Source organism: Jaculus jaculus, chromosome 18 (genome assembly GCF_020740685.1).
Source record: "Jaculus jaculus isolate mJacJac1 chromosome 18, mJacJac1.mat.Y.cur, whole genome shotgun sequence".
NCBI lineage: Eukaryota > Metazoa > Chordata > Mammalia > Rodentia > Dipodidae > Jaculus > Jaculus jaculus.
Window position 1 is genome coordinate 4,211,100 of NC_059119.1, and position 23,074 is coordinate 4,234,173.

The 23,074-nt window shown below is 46.3% G+C and overlaps 1 protein-coding gene and 1 pseudogene across 8 annotated transcripts in view; both read right to left on the bottom strand.

The window, feature by feature from the left end:
* Positions 1 to 23,074, bottom strand: part of Ank3 (ankyrin 3) — a 312,648-nt gene that overhangs the window by 235,172 nt on the left and 54,402 nt on the right. The gene's annotated exons all lie outside the window — the stretch shown is intronic.
* LOC123455819 lies at positions 3,416 to 17,814 on the bottom strand (annotated as a pseudogene).

Consider the following 23,074-nt stretch of genomic DNA (forward strand, 5'->3'; position numbering starts at 1 on the left):
GGGCAGTGAATACAGTCGACTCAACAGGGTTCTAGCATGACCTAGGTGATACCTAGGCATGGCTGGGAGGAAGTTTCTAGACTGGGTTAATTGAGGTGGGAAAACCTACTCTAACCATGGGCGGCTCCACCACACACGATGGCCCGTCTCTACCAAGTGTGGCATATGGGTGGTTCTTAAAAAGAATGACCCATGGCTGAGGTTGTAGCTCAGCTGGTAGGGAGCAGGTTCAGCATGCATAAAGCCCCAAGTCTGAGCCCCTGCATCACATAAACTGGGCATTGGGGTATATGCCTAGAACTCTAGTACTAGGGCAGAGGAAGCCAGAGGGTCAGAAGTTCAGGATCATCCTCAGCTATGTAACAAGTTCAAGGCCAGCCTGGGATACAAGAGACCCTGTCTCAAAAACATGCTGAATTATCCATGTCTAATATGTGCCTCACAATTCCATTCTGTACCAAAGGGCGACCTTGAGCCAAAGCCATGACCTTGACCTAGCCATGGGCTGTATTTAAACCCCCAGCACAGTCTTGGAAAACAATGGACTCCGTGATTTTCTGATTCACTGCTATGATGAGGCCCAACTGAGTACGTAAGTCCTCCTGGCCAGGGCAGCGTCCAGATGGGGAGGGTGGAGCTAGTGTGGAAGGTTAGGTTCCCAAGCCCCTTCCCGCCTCTTTCACTTAGCACAGTGCCTTAAGAGATGCCTGTTGAGGCGACTGGGAGAGAGCTGGCTACAGGCCTTGTGGCAGTGGCTCTTGCTCCCTGGGCCCTGTGGTGTCTCTTGTGGCTCTGCAAGGGTCAAGATGACATGTGGGGAGAGGTGCTCAAGAGACTGCAGAATTTGAGTCAAAGTTACAGGAAGCTGGTGCCTTCTGAGTGAGATATGAGTCACAGAAAAAGGAATGAGCAGGCTGCTGTGCTATAATAACCAGCAGAATCTACCAGTGCAAGATGGAACAGGGAAGGAAAAATGAGTCTCTTGTCACTTAGGTGAGTGACACTTTGTGCAGAGTAAGGAAAAGTGCTGACTTGACGCTGGGGTTTTCTTGACTGCAGGGAAGGTGGAGGTGGAAAGTATCTGTCATCTGCTGTCTGGGCTTATCTCTGCCTGTTTCCCAGGGCTGTTCATTTCCTCCTGAACACTACCATCCATCACTCTGCTTCCTTCCTCCTTCATTCCGTCTTCTGACCTTTACGCTCTCTAGTACCTCCATCACAGATTCCCTCCTCCAGTGTCAAACCAATCTGATGGACCCCCAGGTAACCTGATGTGATTTATATTTACAGAAGGGATTTTGAAAAAAGAAAAAAAAGTCTCAGGTAAAATCCAGGACTAAATAGTGTAATAGATGACACTGAAAAAATTATAAATCACCTTTCAGTGATTGTAGCCTGGTAAGAGGCTGGAACATATTAGCAAAGATGAGGAGGAGAGAGAGGAGATGAGGGAGAAAGAAGAAAGACGAGAAGGGAGGGAAGACAGACAGACAAAGAGACCCAGCACTCCCAGTAGGCTTTGCTTCCTAGTCTTCCCTCCTCAGTTTCCTTTTCCTATGTCTCCTACCTCCCATCTCAAGTGATATGCATCCCAATGAGTGTACTGCTTCCTACTAGAGCATGACGCGCCCCTCACACAAGCTTCCTGTTACTTACTGCGGCAGCCCTCATATCTAGAACAGTGCCTGGCATGCAATAAACAGTTTTCAGTTATTGAATACGCATCTGAAGATAGCTTGAGCGAACTGAGAATTTTCAACTGCTTGGCTTTTATCAACGACAGCCCCGCTCACTGTGCTCACAAGTGTCCTTGTTGATGCCGTGAACGGGACGCTGACCACATAAGCCCAGTCACTCCACTTTGTTCTTTTGCCTTCTTTTCTGTAATGCGTTGTGTCTACAAACAAACTTCCCAAGGTCTTGTGACTATATGCCTTTGTGTCATACTGGTCGGAGCCTGTCAAATATCCATTCCAACAGGAGTTAACCAAATTCACCTTGAAAGCAGCAATTTTTCAATTTTGTGATGTAAATCGAAAGGGGCTGAGGCTAGGCAGGAAATGCACACTCCTGCCCTTCGTGTGCTGTGAGTGATCCATGACTCACCGGAAGAGGAATAAACCTACTTTTGTGCAGCCACGACACAGATACAGAGCTACACAAGAGCTTTGGACAGGAAGCCTGAGCCTGCCCTCCCTTCCTTCCAGGGGTTGAGAGCGTCTTATGAAGGCAGGTGCTGGATGCATCAGAGCAGGGCACGGTCCACCTGCTCAGGCTGCTAGGGCAAGAAGGGGATCCTCAATGTCCAGAAGGGGTTTAAATACTACTCTCTATTTTTTAAGCGCATGTCGACAGCTCCTTAGAGTCCTCTCTGGAGGGCAGATCTGAAAGGAAAATGTGTTCTCTCGATCTGGGGCTCAGGTTAAAACCAGGATGACTGTAAGTCCAGGCGTGAAGCTCTTTCTTGACGTTGACTTTCTAACCACACATGATTACATACACAGAGGAATACAGAATTGACTCTAAAGGTGTTTTGCATTAGTGTGAAGTGTTCTGGTTCATAGGATCCATTTCCCATGTCAGGCCATGGGTAGTCTGATCAACAGAAGGGACTCCTATTTTGACATGTGTGCTGCTACTATTTTGTGTTCTGAGGCAGGTTCTCCATATGCAGCCCAGGCTGGCCTGAAACTTACTTTTCTGCTGTGGCCTGCTGAGTGCCAGGATAACCTGTATCTCATTGTTTTTATAGTTCCCAACTATGTTTTCACCTTTCTTGGAAGTATTTTTATATCCTATGATGTTTTAAAGTCTATGTAAATTTTACTAGGGTACAATTGAAATATATAAGCAATTTGATCCTTGGGTCAAGGAACTCAAAGACCCTTCCAAGAACCTGAGAGAAGTTGGGCACCAGTTCACTGAGACTGTAGCAATTCAAGTTCAGAGCAGACAAAACAAAACCAGGTCCCAGAATTACTATGATTTTGCCAAAATCATGTTTAGAAATGAATCATTCATAAAAATACTAGTAACTCAAATGGGAAGACCTAGGAAATTATCCCATCTAGCCTCTTGCCACTGGGAAGATAAGTTTTGATGCAATTTAATTTGGTGGTTTAAGTCCCACAGGATTTGGGAACGTTACAAAAATCATATATTGCTGCTTTGCCCAGTCTCTGGCTGATGCTTGGAGGGAGCCGGTATCCTGTTGATGGTTCGTACTGTCAACTGACAGGCCCTGGGAGCTGCTAAGAGTTGAGCCTGCGTGCATGCCTGTGGGCAGTTGTTTAGACTAGTTTGAGGAGGGAAGAGCCACTTTAACTGTGGCTGGCACCAGTCTCGGGCTGAGGTCCTGGCCTGGACACAACGGGAGCTGGCTCAGCAGCAGCCTCCCGCGCTCCAGCTCCTGCAGTCACGTCACCCTCATCACGACGGAGGCCGGGTTGACGACAGGAGGGCGCCTCTCCTTCCACCAGGCCACTCGCTGCTTCAACATGCGCTGAAGCCCAGCGTGGGCTAAGGACCAGCGTGGGCTGATGGGCAGCATGGGCTGAGGACCAGCATGGGCAGACGGGCAGCATGGGCTAAGGACCAGCATGGGCTGATGGGCAGCGTGGGCTGAGGACCAGCTTTTCTCCAGGACATCTCCAGGCCCTCAGCACTAGACTGGGACTGTTGAGGCGTCCAGCCACGTGAACTGAGCAGCTACGGGGTTGCTTGGCTCTTGGGCCTACAAACTGCTATTGCTGGACTGCCCGTAAGCTAATCCAATAAATTCCCTTTTAATACAATTCATTCTATCAATTCTGTTCCTCTGGAGAACCCTGACTCACACACCTCCTAGATTTTTCTGGTTTGTATTTGGTCGTAACTCCCATCTCACCCTCATTAGCGTGCTGTAGCGAGATCCTACCAGTGGCTGTTACAAGCACTAAGGTGACAGATCCGCAAATTCTGATTGCTGCATTTCAGGGGCATTTGACACCTTTTCAGCTGTGATGGTTAATCTCTGGTTGTCAACTTGACAGAATTTAGAATCACCATGGAAACAAACCTCTTGACATGCCTGTTAGGGATTTTCTAGATCTTAATTGAGGTGGGAGGAACCCCTTTCCCTGTGGGCTGGGACGGTCATCCCATGATTAGGGTCCTGGCTTACACATCACACTTACTACCTCTTCCCTGCTTAGGTGACATTGCTTCTTGCCCCGTTTTCTGCTCCTGTCATGCTTTCTCCACCACGACGGAGCTCCCCTTGAAGCTGCAAACTGAAATAACCCTGTTCCTAATCTGCTTCTGATTAGGATTTTGGTCAGCATTGAGAAAGTCATTGCTACGTCAGCCTTCACTCTGCAACAAGATAGGCTCATTGTAAGGGGAATATTTAAAAAAAAAAAAAAAAAAAGACTTTTCCTAATCCCTTCAGACATCCAAGCAGAGAGCATTTCTGGAGAGCCAGACCATCAGAAGCTTTCTGTACCCAAGGCTCTCCCAGGCCACATACAGCCCAGCGAGCCATGGGGACATGGATGGAAACGATCCACTGTGAGGCAGCGGAAACAGCAGGAAAGTCAGGGACACTCATGGTCCTTTAGAGCAGGCCAGTTATCCCGGTGAAAACAAGGCAGAAGTGTGCCGGCCCACGGCATCAGAGACCCGGCTGAATCGGCAACCGCGGTCCCAAGCCTGCCATTTGTCTTCCCACCTGGCTCTCAGACTGTGGGTAGGAGATGCGGCATCTGCTTTCTCAGTGTCCCGGTCTTTAAAAGTAGGGCAATAGTTTTATTTCATAAGATTTAACAAGCAATCAGTTAACCAGTATAAGTAAATACACATGAACAATGGGGTTGCTGTACGCAAAGAAGGCAGTCAGAAACTATCAGCTATAATTACATTGTTTTAATAGGAATTAGCAATATTTTGGGGGGTGGAGGAAGACAATCTCACTACATGGCCCAGGCTGGCTTCAAAATTATGATCCTCCTGCATGCGCTTGCACCATCCAAATGCTAGGTTTATAGAATACCAGTGTGCCATTCATGAGAAAATGTTTTCATTACTATCCTACTAAAGATAATAGAGCATGTCTCATTCATACCTATGTTATACATGGAGTTTACCCGTCCATGGTTCATATGTCAAAAGGACTTGGATTCACACTCAATCAGGACAAATCCTGTCTATATTTACACTTGCTAACCTTTGAACTTTGCATATATGTCACGTACTGCACGTGCTCAGTCAACTCCCCGCTACCACCACCTTCGATCATGTTACACGGCTTAGTTCTTCATATACCTATTCAAAACCCTTCCAGTGAATGAATACATTTTTATTTAATTTCATCTTTTCTTTTGTTTTTGTTTTTTCAAGGTTGGGTCGTGCTCTATCCCAGGTTGACCTGGAATTCACTCTGTAGTCTAAGGCTGGCCTTGAACTCACAGCAATCCTTCTACCACTGCCTCCCAAGTGCTGGGACTAAAGGCATGCACCACCACGCCAGGCTCTAATTTCATCTTTCTATGAAGTACCTTATTTGGCTCTTGACTGTCCTCTGCTGCTCGGTCACCATGATGCTCTGCCTTGCCAAGGGGCCAAACAGTCATGGACTGAAACTGTCTATTCATCAACAAAATAGATCTTTCTGCCTTTAAGTTAATTCAGGTATTTTGTAACAGGGACAGAAAGCAGAATAACACAGAATAGATATATCTCCATGTTTCAATCAATAAGGTTGTTGGAGATAAATCATCCATGTAATGAAATAGTATGACCCCTTCATCAACTCCTGAAAAGAGCTGATGTGCTCAGTTATAAACCAATGCACACATGCTTCTATATGTGTACTCTATAAGAAATTATTTGTTCCCATTTAATGTTAAATACTCTTTTTCAAATTACTCCCCCATACATCCATTTTTATTTATTTACTTATGAGAAAGAGACAGAGAGGCACAGATAGAGAATCGGTGTGCCAGTGCCTTTTACCACTGCAAACAAACTCCAGACATGTGCAGCACCTTGTGCATCTGGCTTGGACATGGGTACTTTGGCTTTGCAGGAAAACGCCTTAACTGTAAAGTCATCTCTCCAGCCCGAAACTTTCATTTTTAAATAAATATCCATCAATTATGTTTTCACTTACATTATATAATCTATAATAGTTTAAAATTCTAATTTTAAATATCAAATCCTCAAGCCAGTGCTGATAGGTAACAGGACTGATTTTGTCTCACAAGCTGAAGGCAAGACAGCATTGAGTCACCTTTGGTCTTTTATGAGAACACACAATAGACTCAAAAAAAAAAACTCTACGGAAAGAGACCAGAGCAGGAAGTCCCACCATCATAGGCTTTCACATATCTGAGTTCTAGAAATGGAGTCCAAACTGTGGTGCTTTGTTTGCACATTGAAGCGTCAGGGAGAAAGAGGTTTATCACTCAAAAAATTTAAGAACCAGGGCTAAGGAGTTAGAACCAGTAACAAAGAGCATTTGCTACAAATGTGAAGGCCTGAGACTGCCTGAGTTCGATTCCTCAGGACCCATACAAATAGCTGAATGTGGGTACAGACATCTCTAATCCCAGTTTTATGGGGAGCAGAAATTAGACAATTGCCAGAGCTCACAAAATCACAACTGTATCTTTATTTTTTTATTATTATTATTTTTTTTTTGGTTTTTCGAGGTAGGGTCTCACTCTGGTCCAGGCTGACCTGGAATTAACTCTGTAGTCTCAGGGTGGCCTTGAACTCATAGCGATCCTCCTACCTCTGCCTCCTGAGTGCTAGGATTAAAAGCATGCGCCACCACGCCCGGCTACAACTGTATCTTTAGAAACTCTGTCTCAAGGAACTATGAATGAGCGATAGAACACCCAGTGTTCTGGCCTCTGTGCACACGTGCATATGCACACATACATATGTATACCACACCACACACACTTCTGGCCTCTGTGCATGTATGTGCATAGGTACACACAAACATATACCACACCACCCATGTAAAAAAAAAATAAGAACCAGCACTCCGGAACACCGAGAAGAAAAGATAATCCCTCCCCATTCTGACACTTTCAATATACGCCATTTTAATACTAAGTGTCTTAACATTTTTAAGTTATATATATATATATATATATATATATATATATGGGCCAGAAAAACTACCAAATGCCAGGATAATGTCCCTCAGTCAGAGAAACACTTTTGATCACCCAGAGGGCCTGTGGCATTAAAGATGATTGTGAGCCTGAGAACAAGGGCACGTAACAGCGCTGCTTAAGTCTTAGGGACACTTCACTGATTAATGTCCTGGCACCCAACATCCTTGGTCATCAGTGTTCCTCTCATTTGTTTGCTATGGAAGGCTGTGAGTTCGTGTTCTTTTTTAATTTTAATTTACTTTTATTTATTAGAGAGAAAGAGAGGCATACAGGGAGAGAATGGGTATGCCAGGGCCTTCAGCCACTGTAATGAACTCCAGATGCATGTACTACCTTGTGCATCTGGCTTACATAGGTTATGGAGAATTGAACCTGGGTCCTTTGGCTTTTCAGGCAAATGCCTTATCCACTAAGCCATCTTCCCAGCCTCTCTTTTTAAAATTTTTTATTTGCTTTATTTGAGAGGGAGATGGAGAGAAAGAGAAAGAGTCACACAGAGAGAGAGGGAGAGGAGTCGGCACTCTTAATGCCAACGATTGTTAGCAACTGCAGATCACTACTAGGTTGCACTTACAGCCAGCCCCTACCTTTGAGAAACTGCACATATCATTTGCAAAGGGGTGGTCCTAGTTTCTGTGGCTTTGGCCTTGGTTCTTCATTTGTTCTTGAAAGGCTGGTCATCCCTGGTATGGGACATGAGGTCTACTTTACCCAATGAACCAAGAAATGCTCAATGAGACGGAAAAGCTTTCCCTGAACCATGGATGGAGGAGAACCATGTTTTTCATTTCTCTGTGTACTGCTTATATTTTTGTTGTTGTTGTTGAGGTAGGGCCTCACTCTAGCCCTGGCTGACCTAGAATTCATTCTGTTGTTCCAGGCTGGCCTCAAACTCACAGTGATCCTCCTACCTCAGCCTCCCAAGTGCTGGGATTAAAGGTGTGAGTTAACATACTCAGCCACGTTTCTCTACTTGTTAAGATAGTCTCCCAATGCAACAATGGCAAAGGGAGGACTGCACTGACCTAAGACACAGCGAGACCCTGCTGAAAGAGCCACCAGGAGACAGACAGACAGAGACAAGAAAGATGTGGATGGCCTTTCCCTGCTACAGCATGGGATGGCCAGTGTGAGGCCCTCAAGGACTTTCTGAGATCAGACGACGGGGTGGATTTTCACACGCTCTGCTCTGGACACAGCACACGAGTGACACCCTTTCATATATTCTCTGCTGTTCTCCACCCCTTGTTTTCTTGTTCCCTTTTAGAAGCAGACTTCTGACTATATCTTTCAGCAAATTACCTTCTGCTTATGAAAGCCAGTGTGGGTGGGAGCTTATGTCACAAAAGCCTCTATTTTATTTAAGATTAAGGGTAAATTTCCAATGATAGCCTTGAACTGCTGCCAGCAGGAGCCGATATTTCATTTCCATTTGTCACATACTCTGTCTCTATCTCAGGTTTTTCTCTCCCCCTTCTCTGCCTAAGTGCTTAGAACCGAGAAAGCATGCACTCCTCTGGTTTCTACTATCACACACCTTCCCCTTTTGGTCCAAGAAGAGGTGCCCCGGAAGTGCTTTCTTTTGCCACCATGGGTTTGTCACAGGACAGCGCTCTCTTTCATTTCACGGACCCTCCTACTGCCGTCAGGCACCTGACTGGTCTTGCCTCTGTACAAAGTCCCTTTGTTCTTCATTATTATTATAACAACAACATGTTTTGTATGGATGCATCATGTGTCGATGCCCTCTTTTCCCTCGTCTGGCCCCCATTCCCCTGAGAGTTCAAGCGGGGGGACCACGCCCTGACCAGCCGGAGCCGCACAGCCGCCCTGCAAACTTTCCTGAGCGTGGCGGGAGCTGGGGAGCGGCTGGACCCACTGACTCAGCCTCGGCCACAAGTGAGTGAGCTGTCAGCTCAGATCACGGTCACTGCTGTCTCCTCTTTAGTAAATTCTGGAAGCTGCCAATCCTCCGGCCATGCACAGGGAAGAGGAGGAGGCTAAACTTTTCTCTCATGCTATGAGAGCCTGCGCTGGCCTTTGTTTCTTTTCTTCTAAGCACATAGCTACAATGCATAGGAGTGTACAAATTTAGAACAGGAGAGGGCTGCTAAATAATGCCTTATACAATATATTTTTTACCTAACTCCCACATTGTATGAATCTTTTCCTTCCACTGAAGCAAAATAGTGACATCATCTTCTAGCTCCTGAATCCCTCCTTTTATGGTCCATGAGATGAGAGAGGTTACGATACCCGGAGTGTTGTGGGGATCGTTGGAAGTGAAAGGTCAAATGTTATCCGGCCTTCACTATTACAGCCTGGCAGCTTCTCCATGCCATTCCTCTGCTTACTGCCCTCTTAGCCCCTTGGAGAGAAAGCTGGGACACGCTGGACTCCACAGCTCCCCAACCTGGTGGGCTATGAGAAATCAGCTGGACAGATGAAATAAATTATCAATTCTAGAGGACCATAGCTTGAGTGTTCCAACTTACTGAGCCTAATAATGTTCTTCTAAGATGTTTGGTGTTTTGTTTGTCGAGACAGGCCTCACACTCTAGCCCAGACTGGCTTGCAACTGACTAGGGGTCACCGTGCTGACCGCTGGCCTTGGGCCGTGCGGCACCACGCCTGGCTATTGTGAGATGGGGTTTCACTATGTAGTCCAGGTTGGTCACATATACAGCCCAGGCTGGCCTTGAACTTGTGATTCATCCTGCCAAATCCTCACAGGTGCCACTGTACCTCACTTATTTTAAGGCTTTTTCCAGGTAACCTGGAGTCTTAGCAAGGTTTTCAAGCTATTCTTTTTAGTTGGGTGTGTGTAAATTGAAGTATGGTGAATGTGGCTATGCTGCAAACACACTTGTAAACTCATTTAGTGCTGGGACCGCAGGCAGGCGCTGCCTCAGTCAGCTGATACGGTGCTGGGGAGCGAACCAGCGCTCCCTGCACACTACGCTAGCTCCCTACCCACTGAGCCGCCTCTTCAGCCTACCAGTTAAGCTTCCCATGTGACTCTTCTGCATGAAAGCATCTATCCTAAAAGGTCAGACAATCATCTTCAAATCTGTTTGACTATTTGAAAATAGCCCTGTTTCACTTAAAGAGAAAGAACACTATAGCCTGCAAGTGGTGACCTGTCTGAGAGGGAAGAACTGACCTACCAGACCTGAGCCCCGGGCATGTTTCTGATACTGGGCATCAACTCTCCAAACGGTGTGAGCTCACGCCCTCTGCTACAGGCTGATGTCAGTGAGACAAGTCAACCTTAAATGACAATGCGACAAGCACCACCGCTAAAGAAATGCTAGACCAGTACTTACCAGTGAAAGTTCACTGAACCTTACTTTTAAGTAGCAGCTAGAGCTGACGTGTAGTAACAAAACTGTGGTTAATAGAGGGACCATGGGCTGGGCAGACAGCTCAGTTCATAAAACTCTTGCCTCACAAGCATGGGGACCTGAGTTCAATCCCTGGAATCCACAAAAAAATACCAGCCAAAGGATTTGGGCTCAGGGAGTGGGGGACCGGAGGGGGGGTAGAGGGAGGAGGGGGAGAAGGGGAAGAGAAGGAGGATGGGTGTAGTGGTGCTTGCTTGTAATCCTAGTGCTGGAGAGGAGCAGAGAGGAAGCTCTTGAGGGCTCACTGGTCATCCAGTCTATCCTAACTGGTGAGCTCCAGGGCAATGGGAGATGGTGGGGTCCGCTCCCAAGGAAGGACAGCTTGGTGGTCCTCTAGCTTCTACAGATACCTGCACAGACACAGACGCACACACGCGCGTGCATGCACACACTAGAAAGATGGCGGGACTATGTTTCTAAGGTGGAATGTACTGCAGGAATTAGGTCTGTATTTGTGGAAACATTAAATGCTGTCACAAAATACTTAAATATAGTGCTAAGTAAAACAAAATAAAAAACAAAGATCTGGAGTTATTTTTATAAATTTATGTGTGCAAGTATTATACATAGAAAACCTAACAGAAGAGTAAAAGAAAACACAGAAGAATGAAATTCTCATTCTCTCTGGTTGGCAGGTCACGTGATTTAAAAATTACCCAACGGAAATGGCTAGTTTTGTAACTTTTCCAAAGTTGGGAGTGAAATAATAAGGAGGAACTGCCCACCATGAAATTAAACCCGGGTCATTAAAAATACAAAGAAGGGGGAAAATGACAGGCGGGGCTGCATTCTGACCACTCGAACACCTTTCACAGCTCAGGATCTACGCTCTCCTCCTCTCCTCCTCAGTCCTTTCCATGAACACGCGAGCATCTCCCCCAGGGAAATTTAGTGATAAACCAAAGAGCTCACATTTTAAGACATACCCATTTACACCACATAGCAATAAATTAGAACTGAAAACCTGATTCATTCAGAATTGAGTATTAAACAGCTAAGGCCTATAATTTACACCACGGAGCAGTCGACTGGAAGTGAAGAACGGACTTCCTACAGAAATGCATATTAAATGGATTTATCACTACAGAGAAACCATCTGAAGGATAGAAAAATGGAATGAAAATGTTTCCCCCTTTTCCTCCAAGAAGGTCGTGACTTTTTTCTTTGACAATTGATTTAGGGACCCTTGAATGACCTCTGAAAACATGCACACGGAAACCTCTTTTTGGTACACTTGAACCCACTTTCTATTGCGCTACGCTCAGCACACATGGAAGTCAGTGCATTTCTTTTCTCCCATGATTAAAACTAATTAAGACCCTGTCCCATTACCAGTGTATGCAAGTGAGCACATTCCCTTAATGTTTGAAACTGAGAGAGGTATTAGCAAGCAATTCCGGACTTGATGGTATTTGTTGTTGAAACCATATGCAGGTTAATTACATGCAAACTACGTGAATACAATGCCCAGGGGAAATGGGACCCAATTTCCTTTTACAGAAGCCCCCGAATCAAGGCCACATCCACCTGATGCAGGTGTGGACTTGGCTGCGGTGCAGCATGGAGGTGCTTGGTCTTCTGGTCTCAGGTCAGCGCCACGCATGCATTTCTTGTAGGATATTTCCTAATTCCCATCGGTTGTAACCCTTTGTAGCAGCCTCATAGTGACCCCAGTTGCACGGACGCATGGAGGGACAGCAGGGACTGGCAGAGCTGCCGTGACATGGTGACTGCGTGACGACTGCCACGTGTGCCTGGCAGAAGCTGCTGCTGGAGAAGGAGGATGGGCAGCTGTGCCAGGAAGGCAGAAAACAAACTCCCAGGTGAGATCACGGGGCTCTGCCTTGTGAAATGGAGGCCGGGTGGGGCCAGATGACTGCTTCGGTGACGCCTCCACCGAGGCACTGGGTCCTCGCGGGGGCTTCTGAAGTGTGCTCCAAGTCACTTCATCCAAGATCGGGGGCTCTGTGGTGGTTTGATTTAGGGGTAGGTTCTCAGCTGATGGAGATTTGGGAATTAGTGCCTCCTGGAGGCAGTCTATTGTTGGGGGCGGGCTTATGGGTGTTATAGCCAGTGTCTCCCCTTGCCAGCGTTTGGCATACTCTCCTGTTGCTATTGTCCACCTTATGTTGGCCAGGGAGTGATGTCCACCTTCTGCTCATGCCATTATTTTCCCTGCCATGGTGGAGCTTCCCTTCCAGCCTACAAGCCAAAATAAACCTATTTGTTTTCCCACAAGTAGCTCTTGGTTGGGTGATTTCTGCCAGCAAAGTGAACCTGACTGCAAAAGGCTCTAAAATGGGGAGATTAGTGAACTGGGAACTGTAGCTACAACACAAAGAGAAAGGGTCTATTGGGAGGATAATAGAATCAAGTACACCATTCCAGAGGTACAATGCTGAGGAAACCAGGTAGAGTCCAGAACCCAGTCAAATTGTGTGTGTTCCTCACTTTCACACATAGAAATCAAATTTTATATATATATATATATATATATATATATACACACACACACAGATACACACACACACACACACACACATATATGTATGTATATACACACACACACAATTTGCACCAATGTAAAAAATATACGACTTAATAAACTTTTTTTTTTTCAAGACAGGGTCTCATGCATCTCAGGCTGGCCTCGAACTCACTATGTTGCTCAGGATAACCTTGAATTTCTGACTCCACATCATGAGTGTCAGGATTGTAAGGTGTGTGCCGCGACGTCCGATCTATATGTGGTGCTGGAGACGGAACCTAGGGCTTCCTGCATGCTAGACAGGCACTCCAAAGCCACGCTGCACCCTCAGCCCCAACTCAGTACATTTAAGAGGTTCCTTGGCCTTTCATGCTGATAAAGAATGGACACAGGACTAAGATTACATGTCATGCCTTCCACTCTGCTAGTGATTTTACGAGAAGATTTTCAGCAGAAAGGGCTGACCAAAAGACACGTGAAACTACTCTGGACCTTAGATTCAACTTGGTATTTATACTATTCACCTACTACGCACAAACACTACACACAAACACCCCTGCAGACACACCTTCCCCCACACACATACTACACACACACACACACTACACACAAACACCCCTGCAGACACACCTCCCACACACACATACTACAAACACACACACACTACACACAAACACCCCTGCAGACACACCTCCCACACACACATACTACAAACACACACACACACTACACACAAACACCCCTGCAGACACACCACCCCACACATACTACACACACACACACACACACACTACACACAAACACCCCTGCAGACACACCACCCCACACATACTACACACACACAGACACACACACACAAACACCCCTGCAGACACACCTCCCCACACATACTACACACACACACACTACACACAAACACCCCTGCAGACACACCTCAGCCTACACATACTACACACAGACACACACACACAAACACCCCTGCAGACACACCTCCCCACACATACTACACACACACACACACACACACTACACACACACACACACAAACACCCCTGCAGACACAACTCCCCACACACATACTACACACACACACACACTACACACAAACACCCCTGCAGACACACCTTCCCCCATACACACACTACAAACACACACACACACAAACACCCCTGCAGACACACCTCCCCACACATACTACACACACACACACACACACTACACACACACACACACAAACACCCCTGCAGACACAACTCCCCACACACATACTACACACACACACACTACACACAAACACCCCTGCAGACACACCTCCCCACACACATACTACACACACACACACTACACACAAACACCCCTGCAGACACACCTCCCCCCACACAACACATTCTACACATATACACACACACAACACACACAGACAGTTTAGTTATCCTTTATTTCTTGGCTAATGCTTATAGGATTCTCAATAGGGAGACACTACTACTAAACCACAATAGGTTAAAAAATAACAGGGGGCAGTAATTAAGGTAATCTTTGTTCCTCCTCACAGCTCTTGCACAGAATTTGCAGTCTTGGATACACTGGGTACTAATTGTACTAATTACCTTATACTTTGTTACCTAATGAGGACTGTTACCAACAGAACACAATGAACATGGGCCTCGTGTGTTTACAGTTTGGCCACATTAATCAGTCTTTACAATCTCACTTGAAAGCAGACTTCGGTGAACAGTGTTTTCCCTGATAAAAACGGTCTAGATGAACAACACACACTCTCATCCTGACCTCCCTGTGTGCTTCATGAACTATTTACTGCCATAGGTGAATCTGTCCTCCTTAGACATGCAGTCACCCCCACTTTACGATACGTGCAGAGTCGCCACGCCTCACCAGGAGTCCAGCCCCTGGGAGGCAGAACCACGAGGTCCTACATGACAAAACTTGTCCAAAAAACACGTATTTGTCCAAAGTTCCAGGAGGAGGTAGGTGCCAGGGAGAGCAGTGGGCTCGGGTAGCTTGGCAGCAAGTAAGACGAGTGTGCAAAGTGTTTTATGAGCAGTGGGGTCACTATCCGACTTCATTGGTAACCACAGAAACGCTTCATCACAACATTAAGAACAGGAGACAGGAGAGACCCGGCTGGCATCGTCGGTCACCGATGAATGTGTTAACCGACCCAACATCACTGACATGGGCTGCGTCTACATGGGCTACTTCACAGGCACAGAAATTAATCTGAATTTGACCTTTTTTGTTGTTAACTTTGACATGATGAGCCAACCTCAAAAAGGTTCCTGAACATGCAAGGGTATGTGTCTGTTACATGCCTCTTCACATCTCTTTGCGTGTGTGAGGGGGTGAGTGTCAGAATCTAAAAGTTTCATTAGACTTGCAAAGTTTTAAGTCCTGGCCTTTCATGGCATTATATTCCCATTATTATGTCTTCTAAAAGTCAATTGTATTTATAATTATTATTCTTACTGGTTTTCGTTTAAGAAAGCTTCAACTGTTTGGTCCCCAGTTTGTGGCATTGTCTGGGAAGGGAGTAGAACCTTCTGGAAGTAGAGTCTTGTTGGAAGAAGTGGGTCAGTGAGGGAGGGCCTTCAGTATTGCATAGACCAGCCTCACTTCCTGATTGCAATGTGATAAGCCATCACTCCCAGGAGGGACTATGAACCCTGACGGCTAGTATATCTCTCTCAGTACTGTTTCTAGAGGAATGAGTCTAATGATGCTGCGAGGATCCAGACACACTGGGCACACGTTGCGTGACAACACCCTGGTCCCTGAAGGACTGATGTATGATGAAGGCCCCCCCTATAACATCCATTGGCAGCTGACAACCCAGCCACCTGAGTTTTTTTTTGTTTTTGTTTTTGTTTTTTGTTGTTTTTATTTATTTATTATTTGAGAGCGACAGACACAGAGAGAAAGACAGACAGAGGGAGAGAGAGAGAATGGGCGCACCAGGGCTTCCAGCCTCTGCAAACGAACTCAAGACGTGTGCGCCCCCTTGTGCATCTGGCTAACGTGGGTCCTGGGGAACCGAGCCTCGAACCGGGGTCCTTAGGCTTCACAGGCAAGCGCTTAACCGCTAAGCCATCTCTCCAGCCCCCACCTGAGTTTTTGTAAGTGCCCTCTGTGGTGCTCACACAACAATGTCACCATCTACTGATATATATATCTGGGGACCTATCATTGGGGATGAATCATGCAGGACTATAGACACACTTAGGAAAGCAAGCTCGTGATACTGGTTATTTTGGTTAGGTGGGATTTTCAGAGTTTTATTTATTTATTTATTACTATAAAGTTGAGCTTTAATTTTAAAAAGATTTTATAATTCTGTCAACCCCATATATAGGCAATTATTTCTCTCCCATCAAATGAGGATCCTACTTCGGTAATCCCTCTCAGAAGACTAGAAGTAAAAACATGTCTTTCCATGAATATGTACACCTTCCACTTCTCAGCTGAGCTCTGATATCTTTTTTTTTAAATTATTTATTTATTTATTTATTTATTTATTTGAGAGCGACAGACACAGAGAGAAAGACAGATAGAGGGGGAGAGAGAGAATGGGCGCGCCAGGGCTTCCAGCCTCTGCAAACGAACTCCAGACGCATGCGCCCCCTTGTGCGTCTGGCTAACGTGGGACCTGGGGAACCGAGCCTCGAACCAGGGTCCTTAGGCTTCACAGGCAAGCGCTTAACCACTAAGCCATCTCTCCAGCCCATATCTTTTATTTTTTAAACATACATTTATTTATTTATTTGTTTGAAAGCTACAGACAGAGAGAGAAAGAGACAGATAGAAAGAGAATGAGCGTGCCAGGGCCTCCAGCCACTGTAAACAAACTCCAGACACATGCATCCCTTGTGCACCTGGCTAACCTGGGGAATTGAGCCTCAAACCAGGGTCCTTAAGCATCACAAGCAAGCGCTTAACCGCTAAGCCGTCTCTCCAGCCCTCTGATAGCTTTTAAATGCTTTAGCACAGCTCCTGGGTGCAATGCCATGCTATGGCTACATGTGGCTATAATTTTACAAATGTCTACTTTTTATTCTCTTGATTTGGCTCCAAGATCCAAATACTGGATAACTGGGCTGCCAGAAAAACTCACTGGATGCAACTTGTGGTGCTCTGTGACAAGCCAGAGAAGAAGTGTAGCCACCAACAGGTCCTGTGGAGAGGCAGCTATGTCAGGGCTTCCATTCCCACGTCTTCCCAGCGTCCCGAGCTCAGGGACATGTGGTCCACATGTCTCATCTGCAGTGGCTGAAACTCACATAGAGCTTCTTCAAGCTTATGAATAGGTGCTAATGAAATGTGTTGGCCCAGCTTTAACTCATTTTTCTGAATGACTTTGTTTTCCTTTTGGTATATCTCCATTTTGTTTTTGGTATTGTCCAAATCCACATTGTTGGTCAAGTGGGAAACAATTTCCTGCACTTCTAGGAAGCCATTATACTCTCTTAGACTAGGAGAGTCTGCTTCTCTTTGGGTGTGTATCTTTAGCACTTTTTCCCCCGTATCTCCACCTCCTTGTCAACAGTGGGGTTTTCAAAGAGCTGGACCCTGAAGTTGCTCTTTCAGAGTGGAGTCCCACACTTGGGCAGCTTCCAGCACCCCTCACAAACAGTAAATCCACACAACTTCCACACAGAGTGTGTCCACACACGTTCACCATCAGCTTCAGGGAAGGGTTCCAGTATTTGGGGGTTTTACACCTGGGGCAGCTCTGACCGTCCATGGTGACTCCTCCCCAGGCCTGCTTCAACCATAGACCCCCGGAGCGTCCCCATACACCATGCCAAAAAGAGTCCCTACCAACAGGCCAGAGTGTTATTCTTTAATGTTGTGTTGTGTTTTATTTTTCCACTTATATTTTTTTCTAAAAGACACCTGGTTTTTGAAAGGAAGACATAACTCATCATTAAAGGAGTTAAAAATACAATTCAGGGGGCTGGAGAGATGGCTTAGTGGTTAAGCGCTTGCCTGTGAAGCGTAAGGACCCTGATTCAAGGCTCGATTCCCCAGGACCCATGTTAGCCAGATGCACAAAGGGGCGCATGCATCTGGAGTTTGTTTGCAGTGGCTGGAAGCCCTGGCGTGCCCATTCTCTCTGTCTCTCTCTCTCTCCCTCCCCCCACCCGCCACTCTCAAATAAATAAATAAAAATAAAAAATATTTTTAAAATATATATAAAAAATTAAAAAAATACAATTCATGTAAGGCAGCCGTGACTGATGTAGGAGCAAGGGTCACCCACCACCACAGCCCACCCTTGCTGCAACCTGGAAGGGAATTTGCTCAGAGCTTGGGACAGAACAGGACCCTGGAGAAGCCCCTTCCTTGCAGCACACTGTGTGGTCAAGGTTGGTGAACGGAGGAGCATTGACCCTGCCACCACCACCCCCACCCCGGTCTTTTGTTCGCGGGCTTCACAAGGGACTGACTGCAGATCAGAAGTTGTCTTCAGGAGAAAGTCTCCAAACAGTGACAGAAGATAATGTGCCGAAAAATGCAGCGGGGGCTCTCAGAGGAGGAGGCTGGACCCTGGTGGGGACACAAAGCTGGTTTGTGTGAGCTGGACTTTCTTTGATGATGAACCGATAAGACAACAATGAGCCCTAAAGACTTTCCGTCTGGCTGGTCAAATGCATGCCAACGGTGGCCCATGCTTTCTGCGTTGTGCCCAGGGCACTCGCGTCCGCCCAGCCTTGCCTTGGCTGGCGCAGTCGATCTGTCACCGTTCTGCTCTCTGCACCCTCCCACAGGTCAGCTCCTACAGTCTGCATTCTCTTTTGGATGCAGCCCTTCTTGTTTTCCTCCCAATATCACATCTTCCCACCATATACCCTTTTCCCTACAGTCCCAGATTCCTTCTTCTAACCAGAGTTTTCTCTCTAATCAGTTTCCCACAGAATATTTTTCCTATTAAATTCTGGGTTCCTCTCTGACCTCACTAAGCTCTTTGGCTGTTCCCTGCCTTGTCTTCTTGGTCCCCCTTTCACCCTCAGGTACACCCTGTTAACTTATCACCACCAATCTAACAGCCACTACCCCCCACCAAGCCAGAAGTGTCTGACTAAGTTTAACAGGTGCCTGCTAAACCCTAATGCATGTAGTGTGAAGCCTAGTGAAGAGGCTAAAGCCTGGGCCTCCCCATTGTAAACACAAACTAACCAGTGCTCTTTGGACAGCCTGGTGAATGCAGTAAGTAGAGGTCTATAGTCTTAAAGTGACACATTAGCTAGAAGCAGAGGCAGAGGGAGCCCAGGTTAATTCCATCATTTGATTTATGACTTTCCATATGACACTTGTCTAGCTCCATCTTTAAAAAACATTTATTTGTAAGTAGAGAAAGAGGAAATAGAGGGACAGAGGGAGAGGGGAGAGAGGGAGAGGAGAGAGAGAAAGAGAGACAGAAAGAAAGAGGGAGGAAGAAAAGGGAGAGAGAGGGAGGGGGAGAAAGAAGGAGGGGGAAGAAAAGGAGGGGAGGAAGAGAGGGATATGGGACAAAGAGAAAGAGAGAGGGGGAGAAAGGGAGGAGGAGAAAGAGGGAGGGGGAGAAAGAGAGAGGGAGGAGAGAAAGAGAGTGAGGGGGGAGAAAAAGAGAGGGAAGGGGGAGTAGGGAGAAAGAGCGGACACTGAGCTCTGGAAGCTTACCCCGCTCCTCTGTGCTATTGACCCATTTCATCACGAGTTCAGCATACAGGACCAGCAGACAAAGTACTGAGCTCTGGAAGCTTACCCTGCTCCTCTGTGCTATTGACCCATTTCATCACGAGTTCAGCATACAGGACCAGCAGACAAAGTACTGAGCTCTGGAAGCTTACCCTGCTCCTCTGTGCTATTGACCCATTTCATCACGAGCTCAGCATACAGGACCAGCAGACAAAGTACTGAGCTCTGGAAGCTTACCCTGCTCCTCTGTGCTATTGACCCATTTCATCACGAGCTCAGCATACAGGACCAGCAGACAAAGTACTGAGCTCTGGAAGCTTACCCCTGCTCCTCTGTGCTATTGACCCATTTCATCACGAGCTCAGCATACAGGACCAGCAGACAAAGTACTGAGCTCTGGAAGCTTACCCTGCTCCTCTGTGCTATTGACCCATTTCATCACGAGCTCAGCATACAGGACCAGCAGACAAAGTACTGAGCTCTGGAAGCTTACCCCACTCCTCTGTGCTATTGACCCATTTCATCACGAGCTCAGCATACAGGACCAGCAGACAAAGTACTGAGCTCTGGAAGCTTACCCTGCTCCTCTGTGCTATTGACCCATTTCATCACGAGCTCAGCATACAGGACCAGCAGACAAAGTACTGAGCTCTGGAAGCTTACCCTGCTCCTCTGTGCTATTGACCCATTTCATCACGAGCTCAGCATACAGGACCAGCAGACAAAGTACTGAGCTCTGGAAGCTTACCCCGCTCCTCTGTGCTATTGACCCATTTCATCACGAGCTCAGCATACAGGACCAGCAGACAAAGTACTGAGCTCTGGAAGCTTACCCTGCTCCTCTGTGCTATTGACCCATTTCATCACGAGCTCAGCATACAGGACCAGCAGACAAAGTACTGAGCTCTGGAAGCTTACCCCGCTCCTCTGTGCTATTGACCCATTTCATCACAAGCTCAGCATACAGAGAAATGGAATCAGTACTTTGTCTGCTGGTCCTCAAGGGATCAGGGGATCACCATGAGGGGTTGCTTCAGATACAGGTTCCTGGGCTCCGGCCACGGAGGTTCTGATTGGCTGGGGGTGGACTGAGGTCTCAGAATGCACTTTCCCCGCCAGTTCTCAGATGCTGCAGCTCTCCCTACCGACCTCCATTAGAGAAATGCATCAAATGAGTTCACTCCTCCCACTGGGTATGATTTAGACTCTCAGATGGGTGCAGGGTGTACACCTGTGACCACAGTGATCAAGACACCAAAGCAGGAGGACGAGGAATCAGAAGCCGGCCTCGGCTGCAAAGCCAGACCTGTCTCAAGATCACCACCCAGAATCTTACTGACTGCGGTTTGATGATGTCCACAAAATCAGGACATAACTTTCATATGTCAGTATGAGCCAAGAAATAAGGAAACAGATGTGTATGGCATTGTTACAACTAAGCGTGACCATTTAAGAGTTTTCACCAACATGTATAGGTAAGGTCATAAGACAGTCCTTCCTTTCCTGAGAGAATGCCCTGTGTCCCTAGGCACTGTGAAAGGTAGTATGTCTCCAATTTCATTGTGTACTGAGATGACTAAGGCAGAGGAAATTGGGCTGAGGGATCCTCTCTTCTGACAAAAATCTCTGTTCATTTTCTAAACAAATCCCTGGTAGTTTGCTGTCTTCTAAGGGAAAAAAAAAAACAAAAAACACTTAGAATTCTTTTTTTTCTCCTCCTCAATGAAATTTAATGCAGAAAAATTTTACTTTCTTGAAAGTTTTGTTTGTTTGTTTTCTGCCAGTAAATGGAAGGAGCCGCACGGGGGTCTAGAAGCCATCCAGTGTGGAGGGAGTCTTTACAGACACTTGGTAAATTTCCAAAGACAAAATCAGAACACCATCCAGGAGCAGTTCAAACAGAATGCATTCTTGTTTTTGCTTTTGTTAGTCCCAAAATAGACTTGTGTTTATTTGCTAGGAAAAAAAAAATCTAGCATGATTAAAAGGTTCAGACACTAAGTGGTACATTTTGAAAGTGCTGCTCAGCTCCACAGCTTCCATTAACATCCGTGGGAGTTTAATCCTCTCTACTGCTATGAAAATGAAATCTACTCAGAGGCCAAGAATACTTCTGGATTACGGAATAACATGAAAACATTAGCACAGAGATGAAACAGCAGTCAGTCTCTGCAGACTCTTCTCTAAGGAAAGGCCGTCTTGTCGTCTCTAACTGTAAACGCCCGACGGTCATTTCTCAGTTGCTACAGTTACGTATAAACACGTCAGATGCACGCACTTCCATGGTCAGAATCCTCCCACATGGTCTTGGGGTGAGTTCTCCCTGTCATTTGATAAAGGGGGGACATTTCCTCGAGGTAGGCTGTATGCATTATGTTTTTTAAAAAGTCTACATTTATGTATCAACTCTCTCACCCAAGGGCCAGAGCTTTTTAGCCAAGGAGGACTATTTTCTTCCCTAAGATACAAAGCACAATATTTATAGAGTTCACAGAGTTTGAAAAATATAAGATAAAATAGTAAAACCAGTGTAGCCCTTCTGACATGCAGGTAAATTTCTCCTTGCAGGGCAAAGGAGAGCCCTCTGGGGACAGGGAGCAAATGTAGTAGCATGGAGGTGAAACTACAAGGGACAGTAAGGGCAGTAAAAATACTAGTTTTCTGATATGCATAGGTCAATTTCCAGCCTGCTGTTGGTAAAGAGAAGGCTTTCCTCACAACACTGTCCCAGTGACTGCATGCATCTTTAATGACAAGGGGCAGGTGTGCACCCAAACAGCCGCAGTGAATCGGCACTTGTCATGTTGTACTGAATCCTGCGGGGCTAGAGAGGTAGATAGCTCAGTGGTTAAGGCACTTGGCTGCAAAACCTAATGACCTGGGCTCAGTTCCCCAGTGCCCACATAGAGCCAGATGTGCAAAGTGGCACATGCATTTGGAGTTCATTTGCAGCAGTTAGAGGCCTTGGCATGCCCATTCTTATTCTTTCTCTCCCCCTCTCTGCTTGCAAATAAATGTTTTTAAAAGTCTGTGGTGGAGTGCCATTATTTCTTTTACAGATGATGGGAGAGGGTGTAGACACCACAGTAGGGATGGATCAATACTGAACAACCACCACGAACCACACCTTAATCTATGTAAACCCACGTACTAGTACTTTATGTGCAGAATCCCACATTGTCTTCATGGCCCTACAAATTCTAGTACTCCCATTTTACTGGCAAGGGCACTGAAGATTAGAGAGAGAGGGGAAGACACTTATCCAAGTATTCACAGTGAGCACAGTAGACCTGAAACTCAAATTCAAGGTTATATGGCTAGAC